Source organism: Suricata suricatta, chromosome 2, assembly GCF_006229205.1.
Source record: "Suricata suricatta isolate VVHF042 chromosome 2, meerkat_22Aug2017_6uvM2_HiC, whole genome shotgun sequence".
Taxonomy (NCBI): domain Eukaryota; kingdom Metazoa; phylum Chordata; class Mammalia; order Carnivora; family Herpestidae; genus Suricata; species Suricata suricatta.
Genome location: NC_043701.1, coordinates 54,808,442 through 54,826,849, shown reverse-complemented (window position 1 = coordinate 54,826,849; position 18,408 = coordinate 54,808,442). Strand labels below are relative to the sequence as shown.

The following is an 18,408-nucleotide window of genomic DNA, read 5'->3' as shown; positions in this document are numbered from 1 at the left end:
ATTAAGTGAGAGAGGGAGCAAACCTTTTCTATATAACACACAAATTAAAGAAAGACACTGTTTGGTCTGAGCTCTTCCCTGCCATCTTGGGGAGTAGTAATACCCTCCAAAGCCACCGTGTCTACTGGCTGATTGACCCCCTGGAGGTGTGTCTGTGTCTTCTCTACAGTCTTTTCTGGGTCCCCCAGCCCTGAGCATTAACTCCCTTTCTCTGAGCTCCTAAGTCGATATAAGGTGCCTCTGAGTGAAGGAAACCTGGTGGGACATATGATCGAAGACTAAGCAGCAGGACTCGGTGACCACAGGAGATGGTGGGTCAGGATGGGTGAAGTGGCAGGGAGAAGGTGATGAACACTCACCCAGGGCAGCCCCTGCCAGGACTGGCTACATAATTTGTGGGGCCCAGTGCGACATGCAAATTTGGGGCACCTTGTGGAAGAACTATTTAGAATTTTAAGATGGTGACAGAAGAGCAATTAAAATAATGTGGGGCTCTTGTAAGAGCAGGCGCTGGAGACCGCCCTGACTTCTTTCCCTAAATTATTTTCCTTGCCAGGTTCAAAGTCTTGAATGGCTTCAAAATGTCTATGTAACAGAGTCCAAACATTCTGTTTCAATGCACAGAATTATCTAGAACCTCATTTCATACTTTCTGTTTTCACTCTTTTCCCCAGAGAAGCTAAACTGTCTCTCACTCAGCCAGCTCTTCTAACACTAAGAGTGTTCTGTTGTGACTAAAGTTTGCCTACCTGTCTTCACTTCTCCCTTCAGACCGCATCTGGATCTCTACAGTAGTGGTCTTCATGCTTCGCTACAGGAGGCTTCCTGGAGAGAAATTTTCAATTAATTAATTAATATTACCTTTTTATGATTTTAAAAATTTTTAAGTAATCTCTACACCTGATGTGAGGCTCAAACTCACAATTCCAAGATCAAGAGTCTCACACTCTGCCAACTTAGCCAGCAAGGTGCCCTATTTTGTGTGGGGGGGGGGGCCAAAACCCAGGATTGAACCAGAGAGAATTTTTTAAACTGTGTACTCTTTTGTACTTCTCAAGTTAATGTTCAAAAATTTTTCTTTAGAAGTCTAAACAGTGGGGAAATATATAATTTCTTATTTATTTAAATATTGACATTTTACAATAATATTTTGTTATTTTATTTTATTGTTTTATTAATGTTTTTCTATTTATTTCTGAGATATAGAGAGATAGCAAGAGAGCAGAGGCAGGGCAGAGAAAGAGGGAGACAGAATCTGAAGCAGGCTCCAGGCTCTGAGCTGTCAGCACAGAGCCCGACATGGGGCCTGAACCCATGAACCGTGAGATCATGACCTGAGTTGAAGTAGGACGCTCAGCCAACTGAGCCAGGTGCCCCAATCATATTTTACTTTAAAATACATACACTCAATGGAATCTAAATACTATAGTATTTTGAAAAACATCATTGATCTACAAAATCCAGATAAAGCTTTCCTTGAACATAAATGGAACATTTACATCTCTCATTTTTTTCTGGAATTCCTATATCTGTTTCACTGACCCCATTGAGTGTCATCCTAATACAAATATATTTTTATGCAGAGCAGTTTTATTGATCACTGTGTTATATTTTGCTACAGCAAAATGTGCATGGAAGTAAGAATTATGGTTTTTAAATTTCTTGTGAACATAAATTTTTCATTATGTGAAAAATATCTGAATTGATATATTGCTATATTTGTGGTTAGTGCACAATAGATCACAAACTAAATATGTGGTAAATCTTTATCAGGAAAAATATACAATTTTATTAGAAATCTCTCTTTTCCTGGGTGGGAAGGGGCAGTTGGTTCTCCCACATTCATGTACCCATAGATGAAGGTTATTTGTTGCTAGGCTGAAACAGTTGTCAGCATCAACTCTGTACATTGAAACAAGAAATTTCACAGTTGAAAGTGGTGAGGACAATTTTTAGCTTTAATTCTGTTCGTAATAATCGGTGAATGACACTGAGAAGAAGTCAAATTTTTATACTCATTCTAGGACCTGTGCCCCCAAATCACAATCATTTTTAAGGTACTATCACCTGATATTTTGCTAAAGTTCTCTTTCTGTGTATTTCTGGAAGTGTTAGAAACCGGGAAAGATTTCCTAAATGACTTCTAACTATACCTGTTAGTCTTAAACTTAGAAGCACCTTCTGTAAGTTGGTCCATATGGTTAGAAAAGGTGAGATTGAAATATTGTTGACTTAGTAAACTTTTGCCAATGTGATGCAATCTTTTTAAAGTTTATATATTTTAATGTTTTTGACAAAAACTTGATTTTTTAAATCTTATATATGTCATTTAATTGGTAAAATGGTCACTTTTAACCAACTTTGCAAAGCCAGCCCTCTTTGGCAAATCACTTAGGCAAATCAGATTTGCTTTCTGCAAGAAAAATCTTACCTTCCTGCATTTTAGACTCTAACAGTGTGTGTTAATACATATTGCTGAGACAGCCGGCTCACTTCTGAATTCTCCTTTGAAGATAATTACATAGAGAAGCAGGGAGCTCTCCCACACATGTCTTGGCTGATAAACTAGGGATTTTCTGAGCCCAATATTTTGTACCCGGCCCTTTGCTTTGCTTCTGTGGGAGGCTCCGTTAGGAACCATGCGTCATTTGCCATAAACTGGAAAATAGAAGAGGCACTGTTGTTTTCCCGTTTGATAGTATGTCTTATTAGTGAACACAACAACGTGGGCCCAAAATGCTCATTTCTGATTCTGTGTTTTCATGCTTTACCCTTAACAAAAGTAGCTGTAAAACTGGGAAGACAGGAAACCTTAACCTTGCACCTTGATTGAAGGAAGCTTCATGAAGGAGATGTTTACATCAACCCTTTGTGGATTTCCAGGAGGTTTTAACATGGGGAGTCAGGGTGTGATTCGTGGTGGGGAAGAAGTATGCCTATGTTTTGGAATGTGGCAGGAGTGAGTTGTAGAAGGGGAATTGTGTGCACACCTGGCTCAGTGACCCTGGACATGAAGTGGCAGCCATAGGGGTTGGACTCAGATCCCTCACACACTGGCCCTTATGACCCTTTTCATCAAAGTCCCCTGTGACTGGCCTGCTGGCTCCTCCTCCGTGCTGGGCAGAGCAATAGCTTGGTTAATTAAGAACAATCCAGATGGGCGAGACTGTCCCAATCAGGGGGCTCCAGCATAGAGGGTTTTAGAAGCTAGAAATGCGGGTTTCTGAGTCTGTCGCAAAGGTGATAGGTGAACTACGGATGTCTGCAAATCTCCAAGGTGAGATGTGAGGAGATGGGGTTTTGTGAATGTCCAGGGCAGAGCTTTGCTGTGTTCATGGCATGGAGAAAGCACACAGAGATGTGATGGGCCTTTCTGTAAATTATTAGGATAGTTATATATGAAAACAGTAAGAGCCAGAATGAATTCATCTTTTCACTTTCCATGGTGGATTATTTGTGACCCAAACTGGTTCAAGTTACCATTTTCTTTACACTCACACTGACCAAGTCTTTTTCCTGCACAAAATTGCCAAAGAAATTCAGCAATTCTTGGGGACCTGATGCTAGAGAATCTTGAGGGAATTTGCAATGACTTACCTGTGGAGACAGTCCTGTGTGGAGAGAAATTTCTGTTATATTTTTGCTACTAAGTGAAAAGATTGCATGTACATGGATGTTATTAATGTCAGACTGTAAAGCAAAAAGAAAATATCCGAGGGGGCGCCTGGATGCCTCAGTCGGTTAAGTGTCCAACTTCAGCTCAGGTCGTGATCTCACAGTTTGTGAATTCAAGCCCTGCATTGGGGTCTGTGCTGTTAGCACAGAGCTTGTTGGGAGCCTCTGTCTCCCTCTCTCTCTGCCCCTCCCCCACTTGTGCTTTCTCTCTCTATCTCCCAAAAATAAATAAACATTAAAAAACAAAGAAGAAAACACCTGAATGTCTGAACGTATTTAAGAGAGTAAGTTCATTATGATGCATGTGAGGTGCTGTAACCCATGCTTGTGTATAGCAGCTCTGTGAAAACTCAGAGAAATTCGTTACAAGAAGCCTTCTTTGTAAAGAGGGTTTTTGAGGGAAAGAAAGTAACACTAAGCCAACATTGAACTGTTCCTTATGGTCCAGGTAGTTTTAAGCATTTACTTTGTCTTCACAGTAAAGTCTGAGAAGTATGCGTAGGCTCTGTTAAGATTCTCACTGTACAGATGAGGATATGAAGGCACATGGAGGATAAGTAATTTGCAAGGAGACCTAGCTAGTCCGTGGCTGAACAAGAATCTGAACGTTCGGTTCTGGCTCTCAAGTCTGTAAGATAACCTTTGGCTTGGAAGGTTTCTCACGTTTTGGTCAGGATCTGTACCCTACAGGATCGCTCCCACAGTTTTAAAAAGTTGCCTGTTTATTTGGGGGTTTTGTGCACACTAAAAATACCATAGCAATAATGACAATAATTATAAAATATAAGGAAGAGTATTCTCCTTTTCCACTTTTCTATATTCTTTTCCAGGTCCATATGCATTCATAATTATTGTAAGATTATAATCATAAGATAGATAAAACTTTGTTCCCTGCCTTTTCTACTTATTTTATTTCCAATATTTTTATTTGGCCACCTTGTCTTCACTGTAATTCTTCTGATAGTTGTGAACTGCTTCAGTAAGTTGATGTTCCATAATTTATTGAGGTGCAACACTCTTGATTTCTTTTTTGTGTGGTACTACAAATAACATTGTAATGACTATCTCATAACTGATTTCTTTTCCTTCTTTTGGGCTGTTTCTTAGTGATAAATCCCCAAGAGTGAGATTACCAGACAAAGGATAAGAGCATTTTTGTTGCAAAAATAAAGTAACATTACTCTTCAAATGAGTAGTTGTATGCGGTCATCAGTTACAGGACGCACAACCCATTCCTCCACAATCTCAAAAGGATTGGAGTATTTTTTAAAGTTTTATTTATTTATTTTGAGATGGAGAGAGAGACAGAAAGAGAGGGTGATCACAAGCAGGGATGGGGGAGGGAGAGAATCCCAAGCAGGCTCTGTGTCAGTGCAGAGCCTGATGCAGGGGCTCAATCTCCTGAACTCTGAGATCATGACTTGAGCTGAAATCAGGAGTCAGCTGCTTAACTGACAGAGCCACCCAGGTGGCCCAAGGATTAGTGTATTTTAATGTTAAAATCCTTTTGCAAGTGTACCCTCACTTTCTCAAGATATATCTATTTAATAGCAGACAAGTCTGGCTATCACATAGTACTATCTTTTATTCATGTGTTTAGGTGTACGGTGCTGAAAAAAAAGCAGCAAATGAATTCTAAATGAACTCTCTTTGTTTTTCCTAAAGGAAGTATTTGGAACTTGTAATTAATAACAAATTAAATTTTGTTTTACAAGAGTGCTGATTGTGGCTACTTTAGCTCAGGGCATGATTAATTCCTGCAGTTCTTGGCAGATTGTGACTTTACCTAGCCCTTCACCAGGATAAAGAAATATTTTTGCTTTCAGCAGATGTCAGAGCGGCTAATTTTGCTGTCCTATCATTATGTAAGTTCATTCTTATCATGAGGAAATCTCTAAAGACCACTGTGCGTGATTCATGTACAGTTTACTGAAGAAACAAAGGTAATCTAAGGCAGTGAGACCACTCCATTTCTTCATTTGTAGTAGATCTATTCAAGAAACCTGATGTGGAAAATGTTGGGGCTCAGAGCTGGCAGCTGGGAAAGAATTCTTGAGACGTCATTGGTGCAAAAAGGTTGTTTCTTAAAGCAGGAGGACAGGACCCTTGAGGAGAAAGAGCTGCACTGGGGTTGTGAGGAGAGACTGCTTATATACTTGGGATTTGGGGGAGGTAAAAACACAGGAAGTTTCCAAAAACTAATGAAGACTCCCAGGACCCTGGGGGCCTAGCTTCTGATGGCTAAGGTTGTTTTTCCTTCTAGCAAAGTATTAACATTAAGTCAGTTGGGAGTTCCTGGAAGAAAGTTATACTCTGCCTGCCTCAAATATTTGTCAGTAGGCTGCAGGTCATATGGAAATTTAATTTTCTCTACATTTTCCTTTCTGACACTGTTTCCCACATCAAAACCGAAGTCATTTTCTTTGTGGGTTAGCTTGTCCCAGACTGTATTTTTTTTTTTTTTTTTTGCAAGATGGCAGTTGAAAGCAAGTCACGATCAGAGTTCAAATTGAGTGAAAACATCTTAATTATACAAATATTTGTTGAGCACCTTTACCCAGCTGGTGGCCAATTTTGCAAAGCACAGCCCTGCCCTCATGGGATTTATGGCCCTGCTGAGGCTGTCAAGAAAAACAAAGCTGGACATTAGTTAAAGGCAGTTGGACGTACTCTTTCAGCTCAATACTGCTGCAGTATAGAATAACCTGAGCTCAACTCTGCTGAAATAAAAGGCAGAAGGCCTTTTAAAAACTGTGTGTACTAAAGAAAAGCTACAAAAGGATGTTGAGGGGGTGTGTCTATGCAATTAGGCCGTCTTGTTTTTGAATTGGTGCTTATCTATCGGAGACACAAACTTGGCCTTGCAAATTGGAGTAAGGTACCCCATCCATGTTAGGGCCTTACCTTCCATAGGACCTGGGAGACAGGAGGGCTGTCTTCCTGGATGCCTACATTTCAAAAAGAGAACTTCCTGGTCAGATGGTAGAGGATTTATATCTCAAAGCAGCAGGGAAAAGATTTAGAATAGCAAGCTTTCTAAAGTACACAATCTCAGAAAAGGAGATGGGGGTCACCTATAGTCAGGTTTTGGCTGGGACAAACAATAAACTTTTATGTCAGCATTGAGTTTTCTTGGGTGGACATTTTAAAGGGCCTGGAATCTTCTGAGGAACACAGACCTTGAACTTATAGAAACTATGCTAATGTTTATTTAAGTCTGCTAGTGTGAGGGGTGGACAAAACTGTGCTGAAAGTTAAACTTCTTACTTTTTTTAAATTTTTATTTAAATTCCAGTTTGTTGACATACGGTGTAATATTAATTTCAGGTGTACAATATAATGAGTCAACATTTCCATACAATACCTGGTACTCATCACAACAAGTGTGCTCCTTAATCCCCATCACCTATTTTCTCCCAACCCACCTCCCCTCTGGTAACCATCAGTTTGTTCTCTGTAGTTAAGAGTCTGTTTCTTGGTTTGCCTCTCTCTCTTTTTTCCCCTTTGTTCATTTGTTTTGTTTTTTTAGATTCCACATATGAGTAAAATCATATGGCATTTGTCTTTCTCTGACTCACTTATTTTACTTAGCAGAATACTTGCTCCATCTTTGTCATTGCAAATGGCAAGATTTCATTCTTTTTTATGGTCAAATAATATTCCATTATATGTATATGTGCACCATGTCTTCTGTATATGGTCCAGCTGATGTACACCCGGGCCATTGCCATGATTTGGCTATTGCTGCTTATTTTGGATAATGCTGCTATAAACATTGGGTGTATGCATCCCTTTGAATTAGTATTTTTGTATTCTTTAGGTAAATACCTAGTAGTTCAATTGCTGGATTGTACAGTAGTTCTTTTTTTCACTTTTTGAGGAACCTTCATGCTGTTTTCCAGAGCGGCTACACCAGTTTGCATTCACACCAACAGTGCAAGAGGGTTCCCTTTTCTCCACACCCTTCCCAACACCCGTTCTTTCTGGTGTTATTGAGTTTAGCTATTCTCACAGGTGTGAGGTGGTATCTCATTATAGTTTAATTTGTATTTTCCTAACAATGAGTGATGTCAAGCATCTTTTTACATGTCTGTTGATTATCTGCATATCTTCTTTGGAAAAACATCTACTCATGTTTTCTGCCCATTTTCTAAATGGATTATTTGGTTTTTTGGGTATTGAATTATATAAGTTCTTTATTTTGCTTTTTTTTTAATTTTTAACATTTTTTATTAATTTTTGAGAGGCAGAGAGAGAGACAATGTGAACAGGGGAGGGTCAGAAAGAGGGAGGGAGACACAGAATCCGAAGTGGGTTCCAGGCTCCGAGCTGTCAGCACAGAGCCTGATGTGGGACTCGAACTTATGAACCGTGAGATCATGACCTGAGCCGAAGCCAGACACTTAACCGACTAAGCCACCCATGCGCCCCATACGTTCTTTATTTTGGATACTAACCCCTTATCAGATATATCATTTGCAAATATCTTATTACATACATTGCCTTTTAGTATTGTGATTGTTTCTTTTGCTGTGAAGAAACTTTTTATTTTGATGTGGTCCTGAGAGTTTTATTTTTTGCTTTTATTTCCCTTGCTTTAAGGGACCTATCTAGAAAAACATTGCTATGGCCAGTGTTAAAGAGGTTATTGCCCATATTCTCCTCCAGGATTTTTATGGTTTTCTGTGTCTCATTTAGATCTTTTATCCATTTTGCATTTATTTTTGTGTACAGTGTTAGAAAGTGGTCCAGTTTCATTCTTCTACATTAGCTGTCCAGTTTTCCCAACACCATTTGTTAAAGAGACTGTCCTTTTCCCATTGAGTATTGTTTCCTGCCTGCTTTTTGAAGATTAATTGATCATACAATTGTTGGTTCATTTCTGGGTCTCCTATTCTGTTCCATTGATCTACGTGTCTATTTTTGTGTCAGTACTGCTTTGATCACTACAACTTTATAATATAACCTAAGGTTTAGAATTGTGATGTCTCCAGCTCTGCTTTTGTTTCTCAGGGTTGCTATGGCTTTTTGGGGTCTTTTGTGGTTCCAGGCAAGTTTTCAGATTGTTTGTTCAAGGTCTGTGAATAATGCTGGTGGCATTTTGATAGGGATTGCATTAAATGTGTAGATTGGTATAGACATTTTAACAAAATTTGTTCTTCCTATCTATGAGTGGTGAATGTGTTTTCATTTTTTTGTGTCATCTTGAATTTCTTTCATCAACATTTTATAGTTTGCAGAGTACAGGTCTTTCACCTCTTTGGGTTTATTGCTAGGTATCTTACTATTTTGGGTGCAGTTGCAAATGAGATTGTTTTCTTAATTTCTCTTCTTGCTGCTTCATTATTGGTATATAGAAATCCAACAGATTTCTGTACATTGATTTTGTATCCTATGACATTACTGAATTCGTTTATCAGTTCTAGCAGATTTTTGGTGGCATCTTTTGGGTTTTCTATATAGAGTATTGCATCATCTGCAAATAGTATAAGTTTGACTTCTTCTTTGCTGATTTATTTCGTTTTGTTGTCTGATTTCTGAGCTAAGACTTCCAGTACTATGTCAAGTAAAAGTGGCAAGAGAGGACATCCCTCTCTTGTTTCTGACTGTCGTGGAGAAGCTGTCAGTTTTTCTCTATTAAGGATGAGGCTAACTTTGGGTTTTTCATATATGGCCTTTATTATATTGAGGTATGTTCCCTCTAAATTTACTTTATTGAAGGTTTTTATCATGAATGGATTTTTTTTTGGTTAAATGCTTTTTCTGCATCTATTGAAATGATCATATGGTTCTTATCCTGAAAGTTGTATTTCTTAAAAGCCAAGGTTGAGGTCTAGTTGATAAGTGGGCTCAGAAGCCTAACTAAAGTTTGGTCAAGGAGAGACTCTTTGTCAGATCCCAACCAATTAAAATGAGGCTTATTATGTTGTTGTCAGTAAGGGTGTGCAAGTTGCACACTGTACAACTCTAGAAGTGCTATTTACTTCATAGGCTATGTGAGTGACTATCTACATCTGAGTTCTGTGGTGTATTGCCTGCATGGCCATGTGCAACAGTCCTGTGACCACAGCTGCTTCAGCTGGTAGAAGAATTTCCAGTTGGTTCCCTTTAGTTGCATTTTGGTCAGTGGGGAAGGTGCCTGAGTCACTTACTGTCATTTGAGAGGCTTGGGCCATTGAACTGACTGTCTGTGGTCCACAATGCTGAGTGCATCCAAGCACTGAGTACAACTTGATCCCTACTGTCTTCTACCATGTCCCTTGGTCTTCCAGAGAGAAAGTCCTTTTTTAAAAATTTTTTAAAAATTTCTTTTTGATATTTTGTTTACTACTGAGACAGAAACAAAGCATGAATGGGGGAGGGGCAGAGAGAGAGGGAGACACAGAATCTGAAACAGGCTCCAGGCTCTGAGCCGTCAGCACAGAGCCCAGCATTGGGCTCAAACCCACGAACCATGAGATCGTGACCTGATCCAGTTGGATGCTTAACCAACTGAGCCTCCCAGGCGCCCCAAGAGAAAGTCTTTACTTACCTTCCCCATCCACGACACTCTCTACCCCCACTGCTGTTCTCTTTGGAGACTAAAAGCTCTGTAAGCAGGCATTGTCGGCCACCTAAGGCTGTGGCTCTTTCCAGTCTCTGTATCCTCTTTGCAGTGAGGAGAGCAAAATAAGGAACACAGGAAACGTATGGATTGATGCATGTAGATAATTGCCAGAAGCACTTAGAAGGAAGCCATTGAAGGGTTCTGGTAGGAACGTAAGGGAGCTCTGGGAACAGACACCGATACACATCAGCCAGTCTGCAGCAGAAACAAGGGGCCTTCCAAGAGGCACTTCTATAAAACAAGGGCAGATAGGCAGAAGAGAGCAAAATCAGTGCAAAAGGATGATTTGGCTAAAACAACCAACAATGTTTTTTTTGGTTTTTTGCTTTCCCTCTCTCCTGTTTTCTATTGGATCAATTATGTATTCTTTATAGCTTTCTCCCCACTGCCACAAAGTCATGTGTTCTATTTGAATTCTCTGAATGGTTAACTTTATGTTTCTAAGAGGCATCCTTAACTTTACAAATGTTAGAGCTCATTAATCTTCACATTGTCCTTAACAACACAACAGCTTAAAAATGCCTAGCTTTCCTTGTCTGCATCCCATATTTGGCACTGCTTTTATTTTCTTCTTTTTGTGAACTTCCAAGTCTGGTCATTTATCATTATTTTATAGTCAATTCATGTTCAGATGAACTAAAATGTTTGTCTATTTCTTTGCTTCATATGGCATCTTAAATCCAACTTACTTCTCTATTCAATATCTTGTGTGCTGAAATAACGTTTAAGCTGTGTAGAGTGAGGAAATGTCTCAGTCTTTGTTATATTTGAAAGCTAACCCTTACTCTTGAATTACAGACTTGCTAAGTATATAATTCTAGCCTAGCGGTTCTATTTTCCCTTGGCACTTTGAATGTATCATTATATTGTCTTCTGGAGTCCTTTGTTGTTTTGGGGAAATGTGCTTTTGTTTAATTGCCATTACTTTTTAGATAATCTTCCTTTCTTTTTGGCAATTTTTGTAAAGTATTTTTCTGTTCTGTGGATTCACTCTGCTGTACCTAGGTAAATTTGCTTAATTTATCTCTTTGAGACCTGCTATGTGGCCTTGGTCTATGGTTTGCATTATTCTTCACATCGGAAACACTTCCACTGTCAGTTATTACCCATTTTCTCTATTCTTTGTTTCCTGAACTTCTGTTTGTATAGAGTGGGCATTTTCAGTCTCGCTCCATATTACGTAAAGTTGCATGTTTTCCAGATCTTTGCTCTCTTGTGGTGTACTTTAGATGATTTTTTCATATGTTTCTTTCAGTAGACTAATTCTCTGAGGTCTCTTCATCAGCCAGTCTGTGGATTTCACTATTTTAGTGGCTTGATGTTTCATATATAGAATGTCTTTGCCTCTTTTGTACATCAATTTGTTCTTTTTCCCATAGGTTCCTGTCTTAGGATTCGTGTTTCTTCCTTGATCTCTTTGAACAATTTAAAGTGACAGTCTTTTTTTTTTTAATTTTTAATGTTTTATTTAGTTTTGATACAAAGAGAGACAGAGCATGAGAGGGGGAGGAAAAGAGAGGGAGGGAGAGACAGAATCAGAAGCAGGCTCCAGTCTCTGAGCTTATTAGCACAAAGCCCGATGCGGGGCTCGAACCCATGAACGTGAGATCATGACCTGAGCCAAAGTTGGAGGTTTAACTGACTGAGCCACCCAGGTGTGCCTAAAGTGACAGTCTTAATTTAAAGGTTCTCTTAGATTTTTAAAATTATTTTTGGTTCTCAGGGTTCTAAGTCTCCCATTTCTTCCCTGCTGACTGTATCTTATGGTTGTTTCCTCTCACTGAGTTCCATGGGCCTGGGCCATGGCTGCCTCCCAGTAGGACAGATTACATGCAATTCATGAGTTCAGATCAATCTCCTATGGCAGTTTTTGCCTCGGGATGTTGTGTGTTTTTTTGCTATCCGTGTATGTGAATTTTGACTCCATTTATCTTAGCGGGTTAGGTCTGGGGCATGATTCTCTTTAGTAATTCCTATCACTCTTGGCCTCCTTGGAGCCACTGTGTCCCTGGGCTGGTGGGCAGTGTTTGTGTCTTCTCTACTAAGTGACAAGGCGTCCCTCCAAGTCTTCTGGCTTCCAGCAGGAAACCTGGGGTCTCCATTCATCCAAAGCCATCCTCCCAGAAGTTAAAGACTGTGTCCAGCTCTGAAATACCCGTGCGCGTCTGTGGCTTCAGCCTTAGCCAGGCCCCTACAGCTTCTAGTTATCTCTTCATTCCTGGAACCTCTTTTGATATTGAACTTGGTTAAATACACAGAATAATATCTCTTATTTAGCGCTTTCATGTATTTGAAGCATGGAGGTCAGCACTAGGAGTAGGAGATGGGAGGCTTTTCATGTCAGCTCAGCTTGCCCTATTGTAGGAGGCCCTGAAGTGTTTCAGGAAACCTGCATGACATTGACGTTAAAGTTGTTGAGATCCCTTATTAGTGATGCTATGGTGATGAATGGTTTCAAGATGGCATTGGGCACACTGGCCTGTGTCCATGCTTCCCTGTCACCTCTATCCACCCAGAAGCAGATGACCCCTCACAGACAGGTGTCCTCAGTCAGTAACCAGGGGCTTATGACATTCTCTAGACACAAGAGGCATTGCTCTGCTTCCTGAGCAGCTCATTCTGGATTCAGTTGCCTATCTCTTTCAGGCTGGTGGTTTTTTTCTTTCTTAGAGATCCTGCCTCCTCTATAATGCCCTGCAGTATTTGCAAGGAAACTTCTTCCACCATCTCCTGTCTCTTACAGATTGGAATTTGCAAGAAGGAGCTCCCCCTTTCTCTGAGAGAAGTTTCAATTGGAGGGTGAGATTGTAGCCAGGATACAGCTGTGTAAGGCTTGAGGGAGACATGGAGAAGGGCAACTGGGACCATGACTGTCCTTCCGCAAGGCTGCTGAGAAGGGGAGAAGTTAGATAAATAGGCTATTTGAGTGAGACAGATGAGGGAGAGGAGTGAGCCTACCTGAGGGCTGATGGGAAGGAGCCAAGAAAGCAGAAGGTAACTAATAGAACAAAGTCATGGAGGGACCAGAACAACCTTCCCCCGTGGGATGACCTGATGGACTCAGCCCCATGATGTCTACACTTCAGGTGATGCACTGGATTATGTCAGAGGGAGAACTTTAACTGAAGAGACCATGCCACAGCTCACAGCCCTACCTTCTAGTTCTTCTCCAAAAGGTGGGCAGAGCTGAGAGAGATTTGAAATCATCGTCCTTGATTGTTGACTTTATAGGACTGGTAGTTCCTGGCCTGGCTGGAGGCACCCACCTGTGGGGTCTGATGTGGGGCCTTCCTTAATCCAAGGACCCCTGCAGCATGTCAGCCTGCCTGGACTGGGGCATCTTGGTGGTCAGTGAGTCTTTACTGGACAAGTTTCTTAGATGTTGATGGGTCTGTTGTTACTGCCCAAAATAACTTGGGGGGATGGGTCTTTGAATAGACACAGTGTGCGGGTGTGTTCCAGTTAGCTGCTCTAACAAAGTGCCTTTGCCTGAGTGACTGAAACAGCAGACATTTATTTGTCCCAGTTCTGGAGGCAGGGAAGTCCAAGATCAAGGTGCTGGCTGGTGAGAGCCCTCTTTCTAGTTCACACATATCACCTTCTTGCTGTGTCCTCACATGGAGAGAGTGCAGGGGCTCTGATTTCTTTCCCTTCTTGTAGGGATGCTAACCCCATCATGGAGGCTCCATCCTCACGACTCCATCTAGACCCAGTCACCTCCCAAAGCTGCACCTTCAAATACCATCCCGCAAGGAATTAGGGCTTCAATATATATAGGCTAAAAATCAGAATGAAAAACCAAACATTTACAATTTTACATAAGTACAGCTTGCATTGGGTTTATTCAGGCAGTTCTCATATTTAAATCCCTTCTGAAATGGCACTTTTCTCTTCTATAAATGAATGCACTAATTCATTGAGTATTTATTTGTGACTCTATATATCAGGCACCATGGGAGGGAACAGAGATGCAGAGTTAGGTAAATTGCCTCTGTCCTCAAAAACTCACAGTTTCATGGGGCAGTGGTCCTCAAACTGTGGGGCATGATTCCCAGGGGCAAAAGAGGACTTTCCAAGGAGTACTCAAGTATGGCTATTTTACAGAATTCTGTTCTCAAACCAGCAACTTCTACCAATTCCTCTATAAAATTAATCTGCCTGGATGAACCTGTGCTCACAATAACTTATTTACAAAAAGAAGGCATTTCCCTCACCTACCTCAAATCTTACCCTGGTGGATTACTCACAGGCAAAACTTTAGTGCATCAAACAGAGAAAACCTCTTTGTAAATAATAAATCAAGACATCATAAATATTTGGAATTTCTTATGTTCCAACCTTCTATTGTTCTGTTAAGAATGAAGTGTGGTGTTGAAAAGGGAAAGGCTGGCCCCACTTATTTGTGATATCTGATGGATGGTATGTGGAGAAATGACAGGTTTCATTTCAATGACTTCGCCTCTTTATTCTCTGCCTGTCATGAAAGAAGTTCTTAAGGGACATGCGCTGGACGGAAAAGCAAGTAGAGCTTCTGTGTGAAATAATAAATACTGAAAACAGGTCACATATATTTAAATTTTTTTTATTTTGAGAGAAAAAAAAAAAGAGCACATAAGTGGGGGAGGGCCAAAGAGAGAGAGAGAGAGGGAAAGAATGCCAAGTGGGGATTCTCATGAACTGTGAGATCATGATCCGAGCTGAAATCAAGAGCTGGCCACTTAACCAACTGAGCCACCCAGGAGCCCCAACACAGGACACCATATTTAAATATGTGTAACTCTGACACCATCCTCCGTGCTCATCCTCAGGCCAGTCACTGATTCCTTGCAGGTGCAGTCAGGATGTTTCTTGGCATTACCAACATTTTCTATGCTTTTAAGTAAAGTGCATGAATAAAACTCTTACCTGACTTCTCTCAGATTAGCAGTATGTTATTTAATTCAGATACGTAGTTTCTCAAAGCATATCATAAGCTCTTATAATCATTATCATGTTTAAAATGTTTAATATTTCCTTCCTACTATTATAATACAGCATAAAATTGTAATTATATGCTAGCTACTAAACTGACTAGCAAGTTATTCTTTTCACTTTCTAAAATAGATATAAAAATTCTGATGATTATTTCTAACAAAATTATTGGAGTTATTTCAGATTTTTATACACGAAACTCACTTTATTTTCCTTCAAAACCAAATCATATACAAACAATTACAGAAGGAATGCCAAGGGTATTGCCAGGCTCCACTCTTCACAAATAACTGATAATTTTAGCTGCAAATTACATTGTACTAGAATAAATTAAATAATGAGAAGGATTTATTATCTTGTTTATCCAACTTACTTTAATAAGGATAAATATATTAGATAATATAGTTTTAATCTTACTGGAATATTTTTAGTAACCTGACTTACAAATTGCATCTTTACTTTATATCTAGTCATGTTTATAAGATTTTAAAATATGCATTAACACGATTTGAATTTAAAAATAAAGTCAGACTTTTTCTGACAAAACCCTCTGTTTGGGCTGATTGGTTTGACAAGGAAGATGGCTTTACCATTTATGTTATATGGTATATATTTACATCCATCAAATGATTAAATCTATAGCTCCAAGATTACGCCAAAAAAATATTTAATGTAAAATTGTTTTGTTAAAAATGTTGTACTGGTCAAAGTGTAATGAAATTAATAAGTAACTTTCCTAACTTTTCATGAATTGATCAATATATTTCCAAGTGAAATAAGAATATCTATCATCTGATAAATCTTGGTACACTTTTTTGTATACTTCCCAGAAAGTGAATGACTCTGATGATAAAAACAAACTTTTTTAAGTCAGATGTTCTCTAGCTCTTTACTTTTCCTAAACTGAAGCAGGATCTATTTGCGTTTTTGGGTTATGAGCCCTAAAAATAATTTTTATGATGAATAATTATAGGTTTTAGAGTATAAAACTTGGATATGATTTAAAACCTTGTATAATATTTACTATAATAAAACCTTTTCCAGTCACATCTACTTATTTATGTTGCCAAGATGCATTACTGTTTAATCCTATATAATAACAATAATAATAATAATAATAATAATAGGAATTACATGAACTTAGAAGCCTGAATCATTCTAGAATTTCATATTAATCATGGCTACAGAAGCCTCTTGAGAAGAGACAACCCTTGTTCATATTATTGATAGGTGCATTTTTTATCATCTTTATGTTAGTAATTTTTAAAACCAAATTTGTTATACATTTATTTTTATTTAGATCAGTTGTATACTACTGATAGTAATTTTAACAATTATAATTGAAGTTAATAAAAGAAGTTGTTTAGTACTTATAGCTGAGGATAACTGGAATTTTTTTAATTACACACACACACACACATATGTATATATAGTCACTGAAAGGCATAACTAACAAAAGAGTAAAGAGCTTACATCATAAATATGTAGCATTAGGATTAAATTATGTCAAAGAATTGCAATGGCAACATGAGTGCAGTAAGAATAACAAAAGGGATAAGATTTCCGTATGTTGTGACTATCAAATGAGTGTGTTACAGTCTGTTGGATACATTTAAAAGACTTATGGAGCCATTTAATTTTACAATGTCAGCATGTATACAAGATTGCAGAAATCACCTCCTTTGCTGTGATTGAAATTTTTGATGAAAAATATTTCTACTTCAATTTTAAAATGTACATGCAATCAGATCGTTTTTCAAAATACATGTCTCATGCTTATGGTAACAGAAATGTTTGAAGAGAACAAAAGAACTATCATAGAGCTCATATAGAAATAAAGCAATTATCACATGGTTCTATAAATGTAGTAAGTATGATAACTATACGGCACATCTCTCAGGAAGGTTGATGAAAACTTCCTAGCATCACTGGTAATTGAGCTAGGGCTAGAAAAGGTGCAGAGGAGCCAACCTAAGCAGAAGATGGGGCCCAGAGAAGAGGACCCAATTAGGGGAACTATAGGTATACAGGTATGGTAGAAGCAAAATGTAATCAATCAGCATCCTATGCTTGGTCATTGAGGTCGTGTTTTGTAGTTACAGTGATGCTGCAGGGGATTCCTTGTGCATCGATAATTTCATATTCTCAAGGTGTATCTTTAGCATACCTTCCTAGACGCGTGATTGCTGAGCAGACTAGAAGTGGGGTACTGGAGCCTGCCCACTCAGGCATGGGCTTGCAAGAAATGATGGCTACAATTTCAGGAATTCTGTGAGCCTGCTGTCAAATCAGTGATAACTTGCAGTTGGCCGAGGTAGGGGAGTTTCTACACAGAAATCAACAATTGCCCTCTGCCAGCCCCAGAAAACCAGTTTACTAGCACATCACTGAGGAAAAAGTGGCAAATCCATGTACTAGTTTTCTTTAAACATATTTCTGAATTTTTATTCTATATCTTGATTTAGAATTTTTGCATCATTTACCTTAAGAATGAGTAGGTTGTAATTTTTGAGGGGAGAGTGCATGGCATAGGTGTAGCTTTGTTAAATAAATTAGGGAACTATCTTATACATTCTGAAATGTGGAAATTGTATATTAATGATCAGTTCCTTGAATTTGTGAAATAATTTTCTGGTAAGTAAGTAATACTTTTATTGTTATTTATTTATTTTTGTGATTTTTAAAAATTAAGTTTTTAATTTTAATTCAACTGTTAACATACAGTATTATATTGGGTTCAGGTGTATAATGTAGTGATTCAACAATTCTATACATTACTCAGTGCTCTCTTTAATCCCTGTCATCTGTGTCACTCATCCCCCTACCCACCTCCCATCTGGTAGCCATCAGAGAACATTCTGTACTTAGGAGTCTGTGTTTTGGTTTGTCTCATTCTCTCTCTTATTTCTTAAGTTTCACATATGAGTGAAATAATATGCTGTTTGCCTTTCTCTGACTGACTTATTTCACTTAGCATAGTACACTCTTCCTCCATCCATGTCATTGCAAATGGCAAGACTTGAGTCTTTATATATATTGGATATTAACCCTTTTTCAGATATGTCCTTGAATATCTTCTTTCATTTTGCCATTTAGTTTTGTTGATAGTTTCCTTTGCTGTGCAGAACCTTTTTCTTTTGATTAAGCCCCGATAG

At 38.8% G+C, this 18,408-nt stretch overlaps 1 protein-coding gene across 4 annotated transcripts in view; it reads left to right on the top strand.

Moving 5' to 3' along the window:
• Window positions 1-18,408, top strand: part of HECW1 (HECT, C2 and WW domain containing E3 ubiquitin protein ligase 1) — a 432,582-nt gene that overhangs the window by 72,818 nt on the left and 341,356 nt on the right. The gene's annotated exons all lie outside the window — the stretch shown is intronic.